The 21,325-nt window shown below is 44.0% G+C and overlaps 1 protein-coding gene across 1 annotated transcript in view; it reads right to left on the bottom strand.

Moving 5' to 3' along the window:
* LOC310857176 (A-kinase anchor protein 13) overlaps positions 1–21,325 on the bottom strand; it is a gene marked incomplete at its 3' end in the record, with an annotated part of 77,323 nt that overhangs the window by 43,598 nt on the left and 12,400 nt on the right. The window lies entirely within an intron of this gene.

Here is a 21,325-nt window from a genome sequence, read left to right as displayed (position 1 = left end):
ACTAGCACTATAGCAACTTCAAGGTGGTTCTAGCTAAATAATTGATAGTTAACTGTATTGCTGACGCTAGGTGGCAGCATAAGCGCACCTAAGGAATGCCACCCATCCGCTCTAACTCTACGCTCCTTGTTTCCCTTCCGGGTTATTCAGGAAGGTGGGGGCTTTTGTTATGAACACAGTGATCAGTCGCATTAGCTCAGACCCCTTAGCTATCATTACAACCAGTTACATGTGCTCAGCGATGCGATACAAACTCACAAATGATTTACGATCGCCGGGATGCGCGACGGCTCACCATGGACAGCGCTCAAACCTTTTGAGATACAGCGCTTTGAAAATCCTGTTATAATGGAGGCTCAATGGAGCTGGATTTAAAAATCCTATAGCTGGTGGGGATTTTTCTGAATTCCCATAGACTTTTTGAGTGGTGCAACCACTCCTATAGACATCTATGTGTGTCCCTGGCTGGCTGGCTGGTTGGCTGTGTCTGTCCGAGCACGAAAATAGATTTTGGTTGGTTTTCACAACACACAAGTGTCACTGTTGCGCAGCCTAACACACACACACAGACGGTAACTTTGTCATTTCTCGACAGTTTCGGACGCAGGGCGGCCACTCACTTATGGCACCACTCACTTCACACGGGTGTGATTTATTTATATTGCGTCAAATAAGAACTGTGTTCCAAGAAACTCCTGCCAGCGAGAAAACTCTAATGTCGTAAACAATACAGAGCTTGCTATGCATGGCATGTGTATACGTCCCATTATTTCTCAACCAATGATCCATTGACTACTAATCATTTCCTAATAATGACTCAACCAGACCATCCGGTCCTCTTGAGATTCCCTTTTTCTGTTGTTTTTTATTACCTACAACAGTAGGTACAGTCAGTAAATGATTACATGGATGGTCATCATAGATTACATGGACGGTCATCATAAGTCACCAGCTCATTCAGTTCACGGTTCCTCAACTAGTGGAAAGGAAATGTATGCAATACCACCTGCAATTAATAGCCCATTCATTTGCCTACTAAGCAGCCACGAAAATACATAATATGAAGTCATAGTCTGTGTACAGTATGACTATGAATACGAACACAAAGACGTGACATTTCCCACAACAACTTCCACTAGCAGCACACCTAAATATGTTCCCAGTGTGTACGGCACAATGTCTGCCTTCTTATATGTAAAAAAAAAAGTAATTTTTTTAACCTGTTAAAAGTAAAACCAGTAAAGCATCTGTGTCATTTTTTATTATTGCGTTGCTTTTCAAAGAGAGCAGATCTACAATCTCAAAGTGCAATACTTCGTAACGTGCTGCGAGGTTGTACATCTGCCATTTTTGAAAAAAATTGAAAAACCTTGAAAGTGTTTGAAAATATTTGTTTAGAAGGTATTTCCAAGTTTAACCGATCTTAATCAGTTAAACTTAAATCATTACTTTCAAAAATATTTGGAAAACATTTTAATGGTCGGGGACGACATGGAAATTCCAAAACTAGTGCATGTGCGTGCGTGCGTGTGTGCGTGCAAACGGTGCGATGACTATGGAAGACGAGAGAAGAGACGCCTGGACTGACTCCTCGCACACACACATAAATCACCAGTGGGTATAACTGGCCCCACTGTCTCTCCTCTGACATTCTAATTAGAGATGAGATGTCACACAGGCTGCGATCTGAGGTCACCCAGCTAGCTATAGGCTCTATTCTCAACACGCTGTGATGTGGTTGGTCCATTCACAGGCAGGAAGCAGGAAGTCAAGGGGTGTGGAAGGGAGGCAGATGGTGACTTAACATGTCTGTCTGGTGCACATTTAAAGAGGAACATAACAAACACGCACCAATAACAACACACACACACACACACACACACACACACACACACACACACAGACAAGTCTTTGTTGTACTGGTACTGTCAGTCAATGGTGGTTGTCAGTGAGACATGCACGCGCACATGACACACACAGCTATGGTATTATATCAGCTGTGTGTGAATGGGACTGAGCTTGCTATGGTATATGAATAAATATGATGACGACAGTCTGGTATGTACAGACAAACCCATTGTGGTGCGATAGCGGACATGCTGAAAGCAACAAGTGTGTGTGTGTGTGTGTGTGTGTGTATGTGTGTGTGTGTGTGTGTGTGTAGGCTGGGTTAGCAAAGGAACAAATGCTGGCGCTGTATGTTTGTGTGAGTGTGAGTGTGTGCATGTGCGTGTGCGCGCGTGCCTGTGTGTGCTACAATAAACCATGCTACATCAACGTTTACGGCCACTCAAACGTTATGGGGTGTCTCCCTGCTTGATGGAACAGCCCAATAGGTTTTCATTAGAGAACCAGTGTTTCTCTAACCTTTTTCCTGTCGAGGACCCCCCAAATAATATTTTTATTTGGCAGCGGACCTCCCTCTCAAACTGATGTTGTGCCAGGGACCTCTAGAAGCAAAGATTTGAGTTCAACATTTTCGCTTTAAAAACATAATATACCGTTACCACTGCTTGGAATTGCTGTCAAGCATTGCCCATCTGCAAATGGGTGTTGCTCTGTTCCAACCACTATGCATGCACGCACGCACGCACTATATGGGGTTGCATTTGAATCAATCTTACCTAGCAAATCACACAAACAAGAAATACATGAAGAGATGAATTAAGTCATGTTACATACAAATATCCAGTTCTGTAACCCAAACGCAGCTGCTTGTCATAAAACCACCACATTGGGAATATTTAACGTATTCCTCATACTAAAAAGAGCTTGTTGTTGTAACCACTCAATGATTTTACTCCTTTAACTCAATGTCTGCCAACGACTTAATTAACTGCTTTTTTGATACTCCCGCAGCGCCAACGACGTCTTTATCGCCTTTTTAAAACGTGTATAACATTGGGCAAAAAAACAAAAAAACATCATCATCATCATCATCCTTCGAGTGCCCTTTAGATCTGCAACACAAGCTGCTTCCACTGGTCTCTGTTGGTCATTGCCACAGTCAGTGCTGTGTCCCTGCTCAGAACATCTGGAAATGTGAGAGGTCTTGGTCCTCTTGATGGGCAGGGCAGTCTCCACAGAAGAATATCCAAAATGACCTGGTCTTTTGCTCTGTGGCAGTGTCCATCAAAGCGAAAGTCTTCTTTCTGCCACAAATCTGAGCTTTAGTGAAACATGCTATATAAATAAAGTGGATTGGAGTGGTTTGGAGTGTCACACAAAAGCATCAACAGTATAGCAGACCCGGACGTATGAGGTTTCCACCCAACAGAGACGATGTGGTCATAGTAGTAGCGTTGCATATTTTTCTGCCTATCATGATGCCCAGAAAAAGGGACACGATAATATTTCATGAGGAAGTCAAGTGACCCACTGTCACAATGTTGAAGCTAAACAGTGGGTCACATGAAGGCGGACACAGCGGTGGCAGTATCTCCCTCAATGAGCTCAGAGAGACTCACACAAAGGAGGCTTTCTGCTTCTCGTCACTAAAGCTTAGACAGCTCAGGAACATCTGTGAGATTAGATGGACCTCAAAAGCACATAGTACTTCAACAGTCCTCACTTACAGTATATCAACACATCTCGTATCTTTCATTTAGTGCTTTAAGGTGGACAAGTCATATTTGTTGGGGTTAAACATTTATTAAATGTTATTGTATTTCAATTTGGTCTGTCTATCCTGTATGAGATCTTTCTCCTGATTGGATGAAATTGGTATCCTGATATGTACTCTGAGTCATAACTCATACTGGTTACTATGGGAATATAGAGCCAGCAGCAGCAACAAAACACTTACAGTAGCTGTGACTTTGACAGTTACACACACACACACACACTACAAGCTCACAACGCATTGCTTCGTGCCACCTTGGGAGCTTGTGTGACCGTGTAGATCACTAGTTTGAGTCCAGGGCAAACATCTACTTTCTCTTTTGGGTCTTAAGCTAAAAGCTTTGGGAACCACTGCTCTATACAGTCCAGTAGGAGCCTTAACATCAAAGACAATCAGAAGCACTAGAACTATATCTGTTCTTTAGTTCCACAATCATCTTTTCAATAGAAAAAAGTAGACTATATTTAGCTCACTGTTCCAATACTTTGGCCACTGACTGCATGTGTCATGGCTAAAGAATGTAGACTTATCTGTGTGTGTGTGTGTGTGTGTGTGTGTGTGTGTGTGTGTGTGTGTGTGTGTGTGTGTGTGTGTGTGGGTGTGTGTGTGAGAGAGAGAGAGAGAGAGAGAGAGAGAGAGAGAGAGAGAGAGTGAGTAAGTGATATGACCAAGGAATTACCTAGAATTGAGCAGCTTACCAGTTCTACCGAGTCAAAAACAATATTAATGTGTGTGCATGCGTGTGCGTACGTGCATGGTGTGCAAGTGTGCGTGCGAGTGAGTGAGCACGCGTGTGTGTGTGCGTGTGACACTGACAGGAAGCATGTGTTTCAGTCACTCTCTGTGGGACCTCCCAGTGCACCATGGGAAACCTTTGAACTCTCAGCCAATCAAGCCCCTGGAGCTTTTGAAAGGTCAAGGGGTTACAACAACTCCACATGCACGCACACAGAACATCACATGATTCAAATAATGGAAGATTGCTATACTGTAGTATTCAACACCTTAAACACTTCAACTACTGTATATGGTTGACCGGAGTCCCTCAGGGCTCTGTACTAGTATGTTCTATTTTTGTGGGGAAAGCTTTCGCTGGAATAGCAGACTGTCGATCTGCTATTGTCTGTGAAAGCAGTCCCCACAATACGGATGCTGGGGGTTAAGAGGCCATCTCCGACATCGGTAGAACACAGCAAACACCAAAGTGTTAAAGGACGACATCACCATGATAAAATAGCACTTTTCCCCCCCTACTCTGTCCGTGTCTCATAGGAGTGCTGTGGGCAGTTCAGAAACCCGTCTACCAGTGAGAACATCGATGGGGAATCCAAGCTAATAGAAAATGCAGGCTTTCTATTCCCTTATATAATGGAGATAATAAAAATATTTTAAAAAACTATTTACTGTACATCACAATACCAGTATATCATTATACCTAATGATGTCACTGGAAGACGGGTTTCTGCACAGCCCTCCTATGAGACAAGACTGAGTAGAAACAAATGGTGCCATTTTATCATTAGTGAGGACCAATTCTATGAAGATAGGTAGAAAGTCATCCTTTATAGGGGTTTACTCATGTTAATTAAAGCTATAACAAACTGGGGAATCCGGCCCAAAAGTTTCAAACTGATGCTAAGGAGACCACCATCATTTGAGTATTTACTGCTCATTTCATTCATGAGATGTACGGATACCTGATGAAGGTCGTTTAGACCGAAACGTTGTCATCTGAATAAAACTGCTGCTGTATAAGTGAAGACAGCGCGCGGGCCCTTTTCTTCTCATGATTCGCATTTGGTTTCCTACGCACCTGTCCTTGTAGGTGTGCACAAGGCCTTTTCTCTACAAAATTCATGAGAAATCCTGTAACTACATCCCTATTTTGGACGTGTCATTATAGGTGGACATTTTAAACCCTTTTCACCTTTTCAACACACAAAAAAGTGGAAAGTGTGGACCTCACAAGACATCAACGTGTTGTGAGCTTGCTATATCCACTATTTTCAAATATTTGGGAAATGAGGTTTGAGTAGTAACTCGTTTTACAAAATGATGCACCTGCTCAACCCTGAACCCTGTTCCGACTTAAGAACAGGGTTACACTGAACACCCCCCCCCCCCACACACACACACACACACACACACACACACACACACACACACGTAAGCCGTCGTCTCATTCTTATCTTGTGACAGCCCTAATGCAATAATAATAATAATAATAAAACTTTATTTGTATAGCACCTTTCATGACATGAAATGCAGCTCAAAGTGCTTTAAAGAACAATGGAGAATAAAAGAAAAGCAAGGCAACGACAAAAAACAAGCAGTAATGCAATACAGTGAGGACAGAGAAAAAAAAATATATATATATATAAATTAAAAGCAATGTTGTAGAAGTGGGTCTTGAGCTGAGCTTTAAAAATGTCTACAGAGGCTGCCTGACGAAGGTACAGTCAGTGGGAGCTTGTTCCATGCCGACGGCCCGTAGAAGCAAAAAGCTGCTTCCCCGTATTTTTTTGTTGCCAGCAGGCCAGCAGTGGAAGACCTTAGGGGGCGGTTTGGGACATATTTAGGCAGGCAGTCATGTAGGTAGGAAGGTGTGAGACCATTGAGAACTTTATAGACAAGTAAAATCATTTTAAAATCAATCCTAAAAACAACCGGAAGCCAGTGCAGTGATGCCAAAACTGGAGTAATATGTTCTCTCATCTTAGTTCTAGTTAAAACTCTGGCTGCTGCAAGTTGTAATCTGTCAGTTGTTTTCTTAGGCAGTCCTGAAAAAAGTGCATTGCAGTAATCAAGCCGAGAAAAAACAAAGGCGTGGATTAGCGTTTTTGCATCGTCCAAGGACACATAGGCTCTGATTCGTGCAATATTTCTAAGGTGAAAAAAGGCAATCTTGGTAACATGATTAATGTGTGAATTAAAATTCAATTCAGAATCAATAATAACCCCCAGGTTCTTTACTGTACTGTTACTTTCTACAGTCAGGTTGCCAAGTCTGCTTAATGTTGATTCTTTCTGTTCACTAGAATTATGAGATTATGAGAACTTCTGTCTTATCCTCATTTAGCTTGAGAAAGTTCTCACTCATCCAAATTTGATGCTAGACAGACAGGTAACCAGCGGGTCTAAAGCACAGGGATCATCTGGAGCCACAGAAAGATATAGTTGGGTATCATCAGCATAGAAATGAAAATTGACTCCGTGATTGGCAATGAGTTCGCCCAATGGCAGTATGTACAAGGAGAAAAGCAGAGGGCCAAGAATCGAGCCCTGTGGAATACCAGAACTGATGTCGTGTTTGTCTGAGTCAAACTCGGCTAGATTGACAAAGTAACTTCTATTTGATAGGTAGGAGGAAAACCAGGACAGGGCCGTACCAGACAGGCCTATCCAGTGCTACAGACGCTGTATTAAAATTGAATGATCAATCGTGTCAAATGCAGCCGTTAGATCTAGAAGTAAGAGAACGGATACATGTTTCTTGTCAGCAGACACCCTAAGATCATTCTTTACTTGTACAAGTGCTGTTTCTGTACTGTGACCTTTCCTAAAGCCAGATTGGAATTTGTTGTGCACATTATTGTTCTGTAGAAACACATCCAATTGATGAAAGATGCATTTTTCTAAAACCTTGCCCAGAAAGGGTAGATTTGAAATGGGTCGATAGTTACCCAAAACAGAGGGATCAAGATTGTGTTTCTTGAGAAGGGGCTTAACTACAGCAGTCTTCAGTGAGTCTGGGAAGACGCCTGATTGTAGCGAGCTGTTTACAATTTTTAGGATATCTCCAATCACACTGTCTAAGACCTCTTTGAGAAAGGTGGTGGGAATTGTATCCAATGAACAGGAGGATGATGTCATCTGTGATATGGTTTTGCGGAGTTCGTCTTCATCAATTGTGCAGAACGATAATAGGCTCCCCCTGGAGAGATCTACCCTGGGACCATTAGCTGCTGTTTGAAGGTTTGCGCTAGCAGCACCATTCATAATATCAGCTCTAATGTTAAAAATGTTGTTGTCAAAAAAGCATGCAAACTCATTACACTTAGCTTTAGAGGCCCGGGAATGACTGCTTGTAGGACTGGGAGGGGGTTAAAAGTCGTTCAATGGTAGAGAATATAGGACAAGGCAGGCACGCATAGGCGACTGTTGACTTTTTAAGAATCTCTAGGTGGATGGTGAGTTTGTTTTTTCTCCAAGCTCGCTCAGCTCTACGACATTCTTGCTTCAGTGAGCGTGAATGCTCATTTATCCAGGGTGTTACTCTGGTGTTATGTTTCTTTTTTGTTTTCAAAGGAGCCACTATATCAAGAGCTGACTCTAGTTTAAGATAAAAAATTTGAACCATATCATTCACTGGGGGAGTATCGGGCAGGGGGGGGGGCCAGGTGACGAGAGAATTCGTTGGCTGCAGAAGAGCTAAAAAAACGCTTTTTTATGGTATATTCAGTGATGTTTTTCTCTAGATCAGAGACAGTCATATTAAAACACAGCAGATAGTGGTCTGATAGTTCAGGCCTTTCAATAGTCCTTTCCACAGTGATGTTCAGCCCTCTAGAAATCACCAGGTCCAGAGTGTGCCCATGTTTATGTGTAGGCCCAACAACATGTTGGATAAATTCAGTGTGAGAGTGCAATAACTCTAAGAAACCCATAGCCATAGCATCTGTAGCATCATCCAGGTGAAGATTAAGATCACCTGAGATAAGAGTTCTGTCATAGTTAGTGGAGCAGATAGATAAAAGTTCTGATATTTCTGTTAGAAATATTGCTTTACTGCATTTTGGCGGGCGATAAATGCTAATCATTGGCATAGAGGCTTGACCATGTAGTATAGTGGCCTGGTATTCAAAGGATGTAAAGCTGCCAAGGGTCAGAGCCTTGAATTTTAACGTGTCTGAAAAAATAATTGCCAGTCCACCTCCTTTCTTAGCCTCACGAACAGAGTGAATGAAACTGTAGTTTGCGGGACAGGCTGGCGCTAGGAGAACAGCTCCATCTGAGCCAAGCCATGTCTCTGTTAGAAAGATTATATCTAGCTTCTCTTTACAGATGATATCATTTACAGAGGAGGACTTATTTGTTAGTGACCTGATGTTAAACAAGGCAAGGTTAAGCTTGTTATCACATTTTTGGGGGCTGTGATGCCTGTGAGGTACAGTAACCAAACAGCGTTCTCTCTCCAGACCACTCCTTGTGTTGGACACTATTTGAAATAACAGTAGAAATGTTGTGGACCTCAACCTGTGCAGTGATTGAAACACCAGGCTTTCTAGAAGCATGGGGTCCATACATGTTTGTTGCTGCGCATAATGGACCCTGTTCATATCAGTTATCAAATGTATTTTCTAGGCTATGTGGAGCTGGGCTTGACATATGGGACGCCGTCAGTTGGTGACATCGTCTGGTAAGGGGGGTCGACTTTATTCCAATGTTTATCAGGTCCACCATGCCCGGGGTGAAAGAGAGGAGATGTATTGGTGAGGGAGTTAGAAATTCTTCATCAACGTCTTCATCATCGTCTTCAATGAAGGAGGTTGCCCGTTTCTCAACAAGGTTCGCTATGAGTTTATAGCTTAGGGTGATATGTTGCTTTCCTACTAGAGAAGACACAACGCTGGCTCTGCACCAGTCAGCTGTTTGGCAGGCTGTGTGTTGTCACTATGCCATGAAACAGAGACACAGGTGTGTGCTGCTGGTGGTTAGCAGTGGTGACAAAGGCGAGTCAACAGCTGTTCTATGATCCCACAACTCTGCGCGCACACACACACACACACACACACACACACACACACACACACACACACACACACACACACAAGATAGCAGAGTGGGCACAGACTAAAAGGTACACAATCTACAGCACACAGACTGACAGACAGACAAGAGTCCAACAGAAATAGCTCAACATCTCAGACTCTAAATCTAGATGCACCAGAAAAGAGGCCCTGTTGAGAGTGGTGTGTGTGTGTGTGTGTGTGTGTATATATATATATATATATATATATATATATATATGTGTGTGTGTGTGTGTGTGTGTGTGTGTGTGTGTGTGTGTGTGTGTGTGTGTGTGTGTGTGTGTGTGTGTGTGTGTGTGTGTGTGTGTGTGTGTATTAAATTTGTACACTCTCAAATAGTGCTGCACAATTGCAAAAAGATCTTGAGATCTATCTATCTTCAGACGCCTATGCGATCTCATTTCTAAATGTAGCAAGAATGGTGCAGCACTAGGTGGATGTCCAATTCATTTTAGTTACTCTTATGTTTTTGCTACAATAGAGAGACTTTAAGAGAGATTTATAAGATGTCTGTTCAAAACCATAGCAGTTGGCTTGGCTCCTGGTGCCACATTTTGAAAGTAGTAATGTTAAGCAACTACAGACTAAAGACAATAAATATTTTCATGAAAAAAATGTAAGGCCTGGGCCGTGGCTCAGCGGTCCAGGCACCATGGCTGGTAATCCAGTCTGGCAGTGTGCCGCGGGTTCGACTCCCGATCCCGACGGCCTTTACTGCATGTCACCCCCCCATCTCTCTACCCAAGTCCTGTCAGCCTACTGTCTATCCCTCCATAAAAAAATAAAAATAAAAGGCGAAAGCCACAAAAAAACCCATTAAAAAAATAAAAATAAATTGAATCGTGTGAGAATCGTGATCTCAATTCTTGTGGAAGAAAAAAGTCGAGATTCACATTTGAGCAAGAATCAGGCATAAAGAGTTAAAGGACCTTTTCTGTGTGTGTTGACTTTTCCACAGCAGTCAAGAGACATTCCTCAGAAATGTTATTGTGCATTACTGTGTGTTACTCATGGGCTCCTCATTAGCTCTGAACCAAATTATGGCTGAACTGCAGATGGCTCATATTCCTGTGATCCTCTTTAATCACTTATGAAGCCCTACTGTAGTGTATTGACCGGAGTCCCCCAGGACTCCCTCTTTTTTTTTTCCCCTCTGCGCCAAATTCCTTCACTGGAAAAATAGCCGATCAAAAATGTGACACAATGGTTGAGCGTAGATTGACAATCTTTTGGCAAGAATGTCCGGTACAGAAAGGTTTAATGTGGTAAAATGTAGGCCTGTATTGTATAAGTGCTATCCTGGTTAACACAGTCCAATCATCTTGTTATTGTCTCCACCAGGCCGAAGGCATGTGGGGAGAGTATGTTTTGCACTCCGTCCGTCCGTGTGTCCGTCCGTCCGTGTGTGTGTGTGTCCGTCCGTCCGTGTGTCCGTGAACAGCTAATCTCGGCCACCGTTAACCCGGTCGATGCCATATTTTGCACACACACTCCCTGGATGCAAACGATGAACCTCTGCCCCAAACTTTCCAGAACGGCCTGTTATAGCGCCACCAGGAGGCCGCTTTGTGCAAAACAAGTTTTTGCACAGTACACCTACAGATTTTGTCCAAACATCACGCAAATTGGTACACAGTCTCTCTAGAGCCATTCAACGAAACGGGTCTTTCAGATTTATCAGACTCCATCCTGATTGGTTAAGATTGGCTTCCAAAGTTCACAGGAGTGCTCAGTTTCAAACAAAATGCTGCAAATCATGAACACATCGCGTGATTTCCGTGAAATTGTGCACCCACATTCCCACTAGGCCAAGGACGAAATGCCACATGAACAATTTCAACTCAGCCTCAAGGTGGCGCTATAACTGGCCGAAAAGTGTTTTTACCTCTAACTGCACGGATCTGTGGATAACCTGGTGGAGACCTGTGCCCGGAAGGGCACTTTTTCTAGTTATTTTTATTTTTTCAAAAATGAATGGCCTACTTCGTCACACAAGTGCATCACACAAAAGTAATGAAAATAGCAGACCCATAACACCAATCGTTATGGATCAGCTATTTTCACTATTAGCCAAATCTAAAGCTTTGATTATTACACCCTTGGCACATTAGCAGTAAACAACACTGTTTGACATTTAAGAAGACACCCCCTCCCCTCCCCTTCCCCACACCAACCTGAGCCCTCTGTCCCAAAGCAAGGAGGTGCTGCAATGATCTCCACACATGGAAAGAAAAAGACTACAGTGGCCGTGCGTGCGTGCCTCTATAAGTGCAACAGCAATTAGCTGTGTGTTTTATGCATATGTGTGTGTGTGTGTGTGTGTGTGTGTGTGTGTGTGTGTGTGCGCGCGCGCGCAAAAAGCCAAGTGGACACCACCAGGGCATCTAGAGTGGTCCGATAACAGGAAGCCCACCAGCGATAGAGGGTCTGGCCACTGCGTGTGATGACAGACAGCTACTTAAGATAGCCTTTATAGAATGGACCTAAAGACAGGGAAGCAAAGAGCAGACTCAGAGCACAGTAGAGTGCAGAGTAGACAAGGAACGCAGTGCTATATCGTTCTCAGCCAGGTTGGAGACCTCATGTCCAAAACTGTTACTTTTCATGATTCAAGTTATCAAAAGTGCTCCGGTGGCACAGTTGGTAAAGTCCCTGACTCCCTGCTGGATGCACCGTGGTACATACAGCAGTGGTTCCCAAAGTGTACCTGAGGGAGTTCCAGGGGGTCCCCAGCTAAATGATAGTTTGGAACCAGATGGAGCCTTATGGGTCTGTACCATTTGTACACTCTCATAGTTAAAATAACATTGATTTTACAATATAAAGTGGGGGTCCCAGAGATAGAAATGCCATTAAATGGGACTAGACTAGACTAATGCATGTCAAACTGGGGGTCCTTGAAATTAAACAGGTTGAGAATCTTCTCTTATGTGGGTCCCTGGCATATCTTTTCAAATGGGTGTCTACGGGCCAATTAGTGTCAATTCGGGGGTCCTTGACATGAAAAGGTTTGGGAACCACTGACCTACAGGATTAAGTCGGACGCTCTACATCCTCCCGGTGGGGGCTCCTCACTGGCAGATGAGTCAGTAGGATACGACAGCAGTGACAACACGGAACGAAATGTAGCAAAAGTAGCAGATCTACAAGCACAAAACGCTGAAGCTTGTAACTAACTAAAAACTAAAAACACAAAAAGTTTTGAATGTGGAGATAAGAGGTTTCTGCCCCGACAGCAACGATATGGTCATGGACGATTGTTATCTACAGAGCGTCCCTAATTTCTGGGCATGTCATGACAGGCGAACATTCGACGAAAGTAGCAGATCTACAATCTTGTAGACTGGCTATTGTCGGCGAAGAGGGAGGTTTAGTTTGGATTCAAGGAAAAAGGACAGGACCAAGAATAGGCCCGCTGGGGGATCCTGGTCAACCAAGTAGGACTGTACTGTATAGGCTTCAAGTTCAATGGCATTAACAACAACGACAGAACAGAAAATAATACAATAGAACAGAAGAGAGTTGAATTGAACAAAACAAAACAACTGTAGAATAAGAGACCACTGGTACCCAAACATTTAGGTCAAGACCCAAAAGATGAATGAAAGAAAAGTGAAAATGGCCGTTGTGAGCTTGTAGATTGCCTATATTCATTATTGTTGTATGCCACCATTGTACAACAAAATATAATAGTGTTAACTTCCTGACATCTGTTGTTTTGTTTTAAAATACAAAATGACTTTTTTGTATTTGTAAAATGACCTTTTTCGTCAGGGCTGGTATATGGTCTACGTTGGTGGTCTACATACATTCATATATATGTGAGTTTATAGTTGACACATTATTTTTCGTGTTGATGACATATACGAAAAACATGCTACTTGATAAATCTATTAACTCACACACACACACACACACACACACACACACACACACACAAGCAATAGCAGCAGCAGAGAGGGGCTGATGTTTCCACAACTTGTTGTAATTATGTGTTATACAACTGAACGCTGACATCGGCTGTTTCTACACAGAACTTACACCAAGACAACCAAGACAACCAGTAGACAACCCCAGCTGGCCAGAAGATATGTCTGGTATGGAAGGAATGAAAGAGAGGGGGGAGAGAGAAAGAGGAGGGGGAGAGAGAGATGGAGAGACTAAAGAGTTGGAGAAAGCAAGAGGAACAGACGTTTTAGGCCAGTGGTTTTCCTGTTCATATTAAGAGAAGATTTGTGTTCAAAAGAATATTTTCCAATATTCAAACATACATACATACAGTAGCAACATCTCACACACATGTATTGGTCTTGTCCCCAGCTACAGCGATTCTGGTCACTTGTATTTGTCACACTGTCAGACGTGCTAGAAATTCCACTACAACCCTGTCCATTGATCGCTATATTCGGCACACTGCTAGCTAGAAGAAGAATATTACTATCCTTGAAGTCGCCAAATCCACCCTCTCACTCAATCTGGCTCAATGATGTGATGTAAAAATAAAATTCTCTCTCAGAGGAACCGTCACTAAGGCATGGAGACCCTTTATAGAATACTTCAATGATTGTACCGACCTGGATTAGACTGCTCGGTGTGACCCAAATATAGCGGACTGTGGATTTCAGAATTAACAGACAGTGCCTCTCTTACAAGGGTACAATACTCTGACTGTGACCCATGATGTGACCTGTGTTTTTACTTTTATTTGCTTTTGTCTTGTTTGTCCTTGTTTCGTTGGGGGGGTGTACGTTGTTTGTTGATGTTTGTGATGATTAAAAAATATCAAATATCAAAATTTAAAAAATAATTGTGATGCTGTATTAACAAAATGAGCTGGGGACCCCCTGGAACCCCCATCCCCTTCCAAGAAAGGGGGGGGTCCTCAGAGCATGCAGTGAGAACCACTGGTTTAGGCAGGAGTTTAGGCAGGAGAGAGAGCGAGAGAGAGAGAGAGACAGGGAAAGATGTTGGCCGTCCAAACCAAGCTTCGGTCACATTGTGCTCTGATGCACACAGGCAGCGCTGTAGATCCATTCACTTCCACTGGCTGCACTCACAAAGCTATGGCCTTGTAAAAACAAGAGCGGCATGGTCAATGTACCGTCACATCACAATGGTAGCCAAGCCCCCTGTCCTGTCCTGACTCCTGTCCTCTGTCCTGACTCCTGTCCTGACTCCTGTCCTGTCTTGTCCTAACTCCTGTCCTGTCTTGTCCTGACTCCTGTCCTGTCTTGTCCTGACTCCTGTCCTGTCCTGACTCCTGTCCTGTCCTGACTCCTATCCTCTGTCCTGACTCCTGTCCTCTGTCCTGACTCCTGTCCTGACTTCTATCCGGTCCTGACTCCTGACCTGACTCCTGTCCTGACTCCTGTCCGGTCCTGACTTCTATCCGGTCCTGACTCCTGGCCTGACTCCTGTCATCTGTCCTGACTCCTGTCCTCTGTCCTGTCTCCTGTCCTGTCCCGACTCATATCCTGACTCCTGTCCTCTGTCCTGACTCCTGTCCTCTGTCCTGACTCCTGTCCTGACTCCTGTCCTGTCCCGACTCATATCCTGACTCCTGTCCTCTGTCCTGACTCCTGTCCTCTGTCCTGACTCCTGTCCTGACTCATGTCCTGACTCCTGTCCTCTGTCCTGACTCCTGTCCTCTGTCCTGACTCCTGTCCTGACTCCTGTCCTCTGTCCCGACTCCTGTCCTGACTCCTGTCCTCTGTCCCGACTCCTGTCCTGACTCCTGTCCTCTGTCCCCGACTCCTGTCCTGTCCTGACTCCTGTCCTGTCCCGACTCCTGTCCTGACTCCTGTCCTGTCCTGTCCCGACTCCTGTCCTGACTCCTGTCCTGTCCTGTCCCGACTCCTGTCCTGACTCCTGTCCTGTCCTGTCCCGACTCCTGTCCTGTCCTGTCCCGACTCATGTCCTGTCCTGTCCCGACTCATGTCCTGACTCCTGTCCTGACTCCTGTCCTGTCCCGACTCCTGTCATGTCTCCTGTCCTGACTCCTGTCCTGACTCCTGTCCTCTGTCCTGCCCCTGTCCTCTGTCCTGACCCCTGTCCTCTGTCCTGACCCCTGTCCTGTCCCGACTCCTGTCCTGTCCTGACTCACTCCTGTCCTGTCCTGACTCCTGTCCTCTGTCCTGTCCCGACTCCTGTCCTGTCCCGACTCATGTCCTGACTCCTGTCCTCTGTCCTGACTCCTGTCCTCTGTCCTGACTCCTGTCCTCTGTCCTGACTCCTGTCCTGTTCTGACACCTGTCCTCTGTCCTGACTCCTGTCCTCTGTCCTGACTCCTGTCCTGTCCTGACTCCTGTCCCGACTCCTGTCCTGACTCCTGTCCTGTCTCCTGTCCTGTCCTGTCCCGACTCATGTCCTGACTCCTGTCCTCTGTCCTGACTTCTGTCCTCTGTCCTGACTCCTGTCCTGACTCCTGTCCTCTGTCCTGACTCCTGTCCTGACTCCTGTCCTCTGTCCTGACTCCTGTCCTCTGTCCTGACTCCTGTCCTGACTCCTGTCCTCTGTCCCGACTCCTGTCCTCTGTCCCGACTCCTGTCCTGAATCATGTCCTCTGTCCTGACTCCTGTCTGTCCTGACTCCTGTCCTGACTCCTGTCCTGACTCCTGTCCTGTCCTGACTCCTGTCCTCTGTCCTGACTCCTGTCCTGACTCCTGTCCTGTCCTGACTCCTGTCCTGTCCCGACTCCTGTCCTGTCCTGACTCCTGTCCTGACTCCTGTCCTGTCCTGTCCCGACTCATGTCCTGACTCCTGTCCTGTCCCGACTCATGTCCTGACTCCTGTCCTCTGTCCTGACTCCTGTCCTCTGTCCTGACTCCTGTCCCGACTCCTGTCCTGTCCTCTGTCCTGACTCCTGTCCTGACTCCTGTCCTCTGTCCTGACTCCTGTCCTGTCCCGACTCCTGTCCTGACTCCTGTCCTGTCCCGACTCCTGTCCTGTCCCGACTCCTGTCCTGTCCTCTGTCCCGACTCCTGTCCTGTCCTGACTCCTGTCCTGTCCTGACTCCTGTCCTGTCCTGACTCCTGTCATGTCCTGACTCCTGTCCTGTCCTGACTCCTGTCCTCTGTCCTGACTCCTGTCCTGTCCCGACTCCTGTCCTGTCCTCTGACCTGCGCTACTACTAGTGACGGAAGTACTCACATGTTTTACTTAAGTCAAAGTATCAATACTGCAATGTAGATATAGTCCGTTTAACTCCGTTAAAAGTAGAAGAAGTCCTGTATTCAAAATGTACTTGAGCAAAAGTACAAAAGCATTCATATCAAAATGTACTTAAAAGTACCACAAGCAGAAAGTACTCAGAATGTCCCATTTCACAAGTTCAAAATATAAAACATATGTAGATTATCTACAAGCTCACAATGCGTCACAATCCTGTAGATCTGATATTTTTCTAAATGGCCGACATTATGGCTGAAGTGGTTAGTGTGTATTGTAATAATCCAAATCTACAAATTAGTAACTAAGGTTTTCATAGAATTGTAGTGGAATAAAAGTACAATAGTTGTCTCTGAGATGTAGTGGAGTATAAAATACTCAAAGTTCTACGTAAGTACAGTACTTGAGTACATGCAATACAGAAGGAGACAGGCTAATAATTAACCACTCAGTTTTTCCTAAGATTTACAAGCTCTCAATTCATTGCGATGCATTGTGAACTATTGGCCATACTTCTAAGTATAAAGTGGTTAATATAGCCTAAAAGGTTATATACCAAATAAAAATGAATTATTTGTAACATAAAAATGGTGGTCCCAACAAGTGCATATCAGACCGAGGCGGTCACTGTCTTCTGGCCACTGAAAAAGTGGTCACAATTTGAGTTTACCATACAAACACTGCATCATTGCAAACACACAAGATTCCTATACCATGCACATATACCGCTAACATCTGTACTGTATATTTCATACTCTCTTTTCTGGTGCATCTGAAAGTCGTGGTGTTTGAAGAACAGAGAGTCTCTAGTAAATGTGGAAACTTACAGTGCAGCCCAGAGAAAAGTAACTTTCTTTCTTGTCGGCAGTTGTAAACAAGGAGATGCTGTTCAGAGGATTGTGGCCCATGGTGCCAAGGTTTTATTTTCGTAAGCATAGCACGCTAATTTAAAATATTATCAAATCTCGCTCTGTGCCTCTGTGTGTCTCTGTGACGTTTGTTTCTGGGTCTCGCTGCCTATCCCTGCCGCTCAGTGCCAGCAGCACTGTTTGTGATTGTAGAGCTGTCAGAATGGGTTTGCCAGCAGACAACAGAGACATGATCTCTCTCTCTCTCTCTTTCTCTCTCTCTCTAATTGTTTGCCTGTGAAAAAGTCAGGTTCACATTGGATTGTGATTCAATGGGGCAGCTAGAATCAGATTTTTATGTCTAATGATATTTATTATAGTTGGCAATACTAAATTGCCAAATTGGGTTGAAAACTAAATTGGGTTCAAGGGGTTCCACAGCTAAATTTATCAAAATCCATTTAACCACTTTAACTCCATTTTATAGTCGTTAGAATAGCTACTAATTTTAGCAAATTTCAGAAAAACAAAACATGAAAATGTTTAATTTATGTTACAATACAAATCCTCTCTTATAGGGGTCCCTATCCCTGGCACCAGCTCTTTTTATCGTGGAGGCCACAGCCAAACAACACATAACAGTTGGGGGGTCCCTTGACATGGGAACGTTTGAGTACCACTGTCCACTGCCTTTGCGGCAGCAACCCCCCGAGGCTCTGGAATCATTTGCCCGTACACATCAGAGCCGCCCAGTCGATAGCTATTTTAGAGTGGTGCAATCACTCCTGTAGACAGCTATGTGTGTGGCTGTGTCCCTGGGTCTGTCCCTGGCTGTGTCCAACAACGAAAATAGCGTTATATAGCGTTTGTTCACCACCAAGTGTCACTGTTGCACAGCCTAACACACAGACAGGCCAGGGAGGAGGCCTAGTACAGTACAGTACAGTACAGTACAGTACAGTACAGTACAGTACAGTACAGTACAGTACAGTACAGTACAGTACAGTACAGTACAGTACAGTACAGTACAGTACAGTACAGTACAGTACAGCTCACTTTGTTTGCTCTTTGGTGGTTGACCTGGTCAAGTTAAATGTGATACATTTTGAGTTGAGTCCTATTAATGAGGAGTTTCCTGGTGAACTCATTAAGGAGTTTCCTGGTGAACTCTGATCTCCATCAGCCCGTGACTGTGTGGGGCACGTGGACAATTGGTTTCCCTGCCTCACAGTGTAATGTGTCATAATTAGGACCACAGGGGACATGCTGTGAACTCTGTTATCGGTTATCTTCTACCGACAACAAAGAGATGAGCTGTCGCCGTCAGTGTCAACACAGAACGACGTTATATCTTTGTCACATTCTCGCTGTGTAATAATCGCTGTACAATACTACTTTTTTACCTCCAAAAACTAGGTACGTAGCAAATAGCTAAACCTAATAATTTAATATTTCAAACGTTATTTCATAAAGAAGCTGAGATTTGACAGTTTGTAGCGGTCGACAGTACTTGCCCGCTCTGCTTGCGCAGGCCTTGTGTGCAACAAGCAAGTAGGCACTCGACAGAGTGCAGTTCTAGTTTTTATCTGTTGACTAAATTGTCAATACATTTAGTCTTAGTTTGAGTCATCATAGCTTTCATCATAGTTTATTTAGTTTCCATTTAGTTTTGGTCTACGAACATTTTTCGTCTTAGTTTTAGTCGACAAAGACAACACTGGTGCACTGCAAACGGATCCATCCAACACTGAGATATAGACCTGGCTGTAAAGGTCTATTTGGACCCCCCTCAAGGAACCCAAAGGGTCCCTGGACTGGACACCACTTTGAGAAACACTGCTCTAAAACACAACTGGGTATCTTACCTTAAAAAGTGTCATAAACTAAAGGGAAGAGAAGTGGAAACTCTTATCTCATGCTTTCACACAACTCTCAGTGAAGCAAACCGATAATAGCCATAACATCACCCATGGGGGGCGGGTGGAGAGTTATCTACCACACTTCTCTCACACAGTCTGCTATACCACTGTTGAGGGGAGGGGCTGTTGAGCTACGCATTCAACCAATTGAAAACTTACAGGAAGGATTTACAAGGAAAAACAGAAAATGTTGTGTAGCAGTGTCGGCCTCCGTATAAGAACTCTTCGTCTCTGTTGTGTAGCTCCCTGATGCTGAGCATCACTGAATGAATAATGATGCTTAATATTTACACTCAAACTTGGCTAATGGCTGTTTATGACTGTTACCTCTCTGCCCCGACTCCAGATACACGAGGAAGGAAGGAAAAGAAACAAAGAAGATGGATGACAGTCAACCTAGCTGTAGTGAACAGAGTTCATAAGCAAATGTAATATATGTATTATTACCTTGTATTACCTCGTAAAATGCTAATCACATTTAAAAATGCTTGCTCGGGTGCGCGCTGGCCTAGCGGTTGCCAGGTCCAGGCACATACCACATAGGCACATGCCTGACAGCGTGTTGAGGGTTTCAGTCCCGATCCCGGGCATGTCGTTCCCAGTCTCCCTCTCTCCTGTTTCCTGTCTATCTTCACTATATCCTATCAATAAAAGGTAGAGAAGCCCAAACAAAAGAAAAAAAAGCTTACTCAAGGACACAACAGTCAGGAGGATCCAGGAGTGGAACTGGAAACCTATAGTTCTTAAACAGCCGCTGTTGTCTCCCTGCCGAACCTGCCACAGCTGATTTCTAATCACCTCGATCTCTGCATCTGTCCCACTCATGAGCAGGTGCCCTGTAAAAGCAGGAGACGGTGTGTATATAGAAGTTATGCTCCTTCCTCAGCATTTGTTTACAATTATACGTCTAGTATTCTACGTTTAAAAAGGAAGGATTTCTGTAGTTTATCAAACTATTGATCCAATATATCAGCAATAATGTTTGCACCTAACTAGCTACTGTTGATGCTTTTGTGTGACGCTGTGTAGTATGTATGACCAAGTAGGGCATTAATCTACGTGGGGAAAAAAACTGAAAGTTAGAATAAGGAGATAAGAGGTTTCCGCCCCAACAGCAACGATATATAGCAACAACTAAAATGACAGGCGTCCCCAGCTTGAAAGATAGAACAATGAATAGGTGCAACAGGTCTAAATTGGTTAAAAGAAGAATGGCAGCTGCCATGACAGAGGGGTGGAAGGAAGGAAGGAAGGATGAGCATGTACAAACAAGGGCACTCTTTGCACCAACAGTGGCAAGTAGCTGCTTGTTCTTCCCATAGAGTATAAAGAAGGATAGAGACCGAACTGGAGCGTTAGCCCCATTTTTGATAAATCGTTATAAGCGTTTTGATGTTGACAAACATCAAACTCATTTTTTTTAAATTGTGGAACATTGAGCAAAGCACCAGCTTGTAGATTGGCTACAGCTATTTATTATTTTACAGCTTTATTTTTTTAAAGATGCTTTACTGGTTTTAATAGTTGACATAGCTGTCCTGTACAATAATTTGTGTTTACAAAGCCTAAAAGGCCAACTCCCAAGCATAAATGTCATTATCCGATGTTCAAAGCCAAAACCACAATTAAATTGTTAATTATTTGTATGACACTTAATCAGCAAGTAAAATGTCACGATCGTGACATGAAGCCTTACTTGTGGCACGACGTGGGGTTTGGAATGTGGTGAAAATTGTGAGGGAAACTTGGAATTAGTCTCTCCCTACAATTCCTGATTGTTTACTTTCACCCCTTCAATGACAGAGAGAGCCATGCAGTGATTCAATTGACCTTTTTTTTATTGACAATAATCACACAGAGAAATAAGTCATTGTCTCGTTGCAACTATAGTGTTTCTGAGTGGTTAAACTGACATGCTCTCCGACTAGAAGTTTGTGTTGATAAAACAGCACTGGTATT

The sequence above is a fragment of the Protomyctophum parallelum genome (genome assembly GCF_964188405.1).
Source record: "Protomyctophum parallelum genome assembly, chromosome: 4".
Taxonomy (NCBI): Eukaryota; Metazoa; Chordata; class Actinopteri; order Myctophiformes; family Myctophidae; genus Protomyctophum; species Protomyctophum parallelum.
Note: the sequence above shows the minus strand (reverse complement) of the source record. Positions and strands in the feature narration are given on the sequence as shown.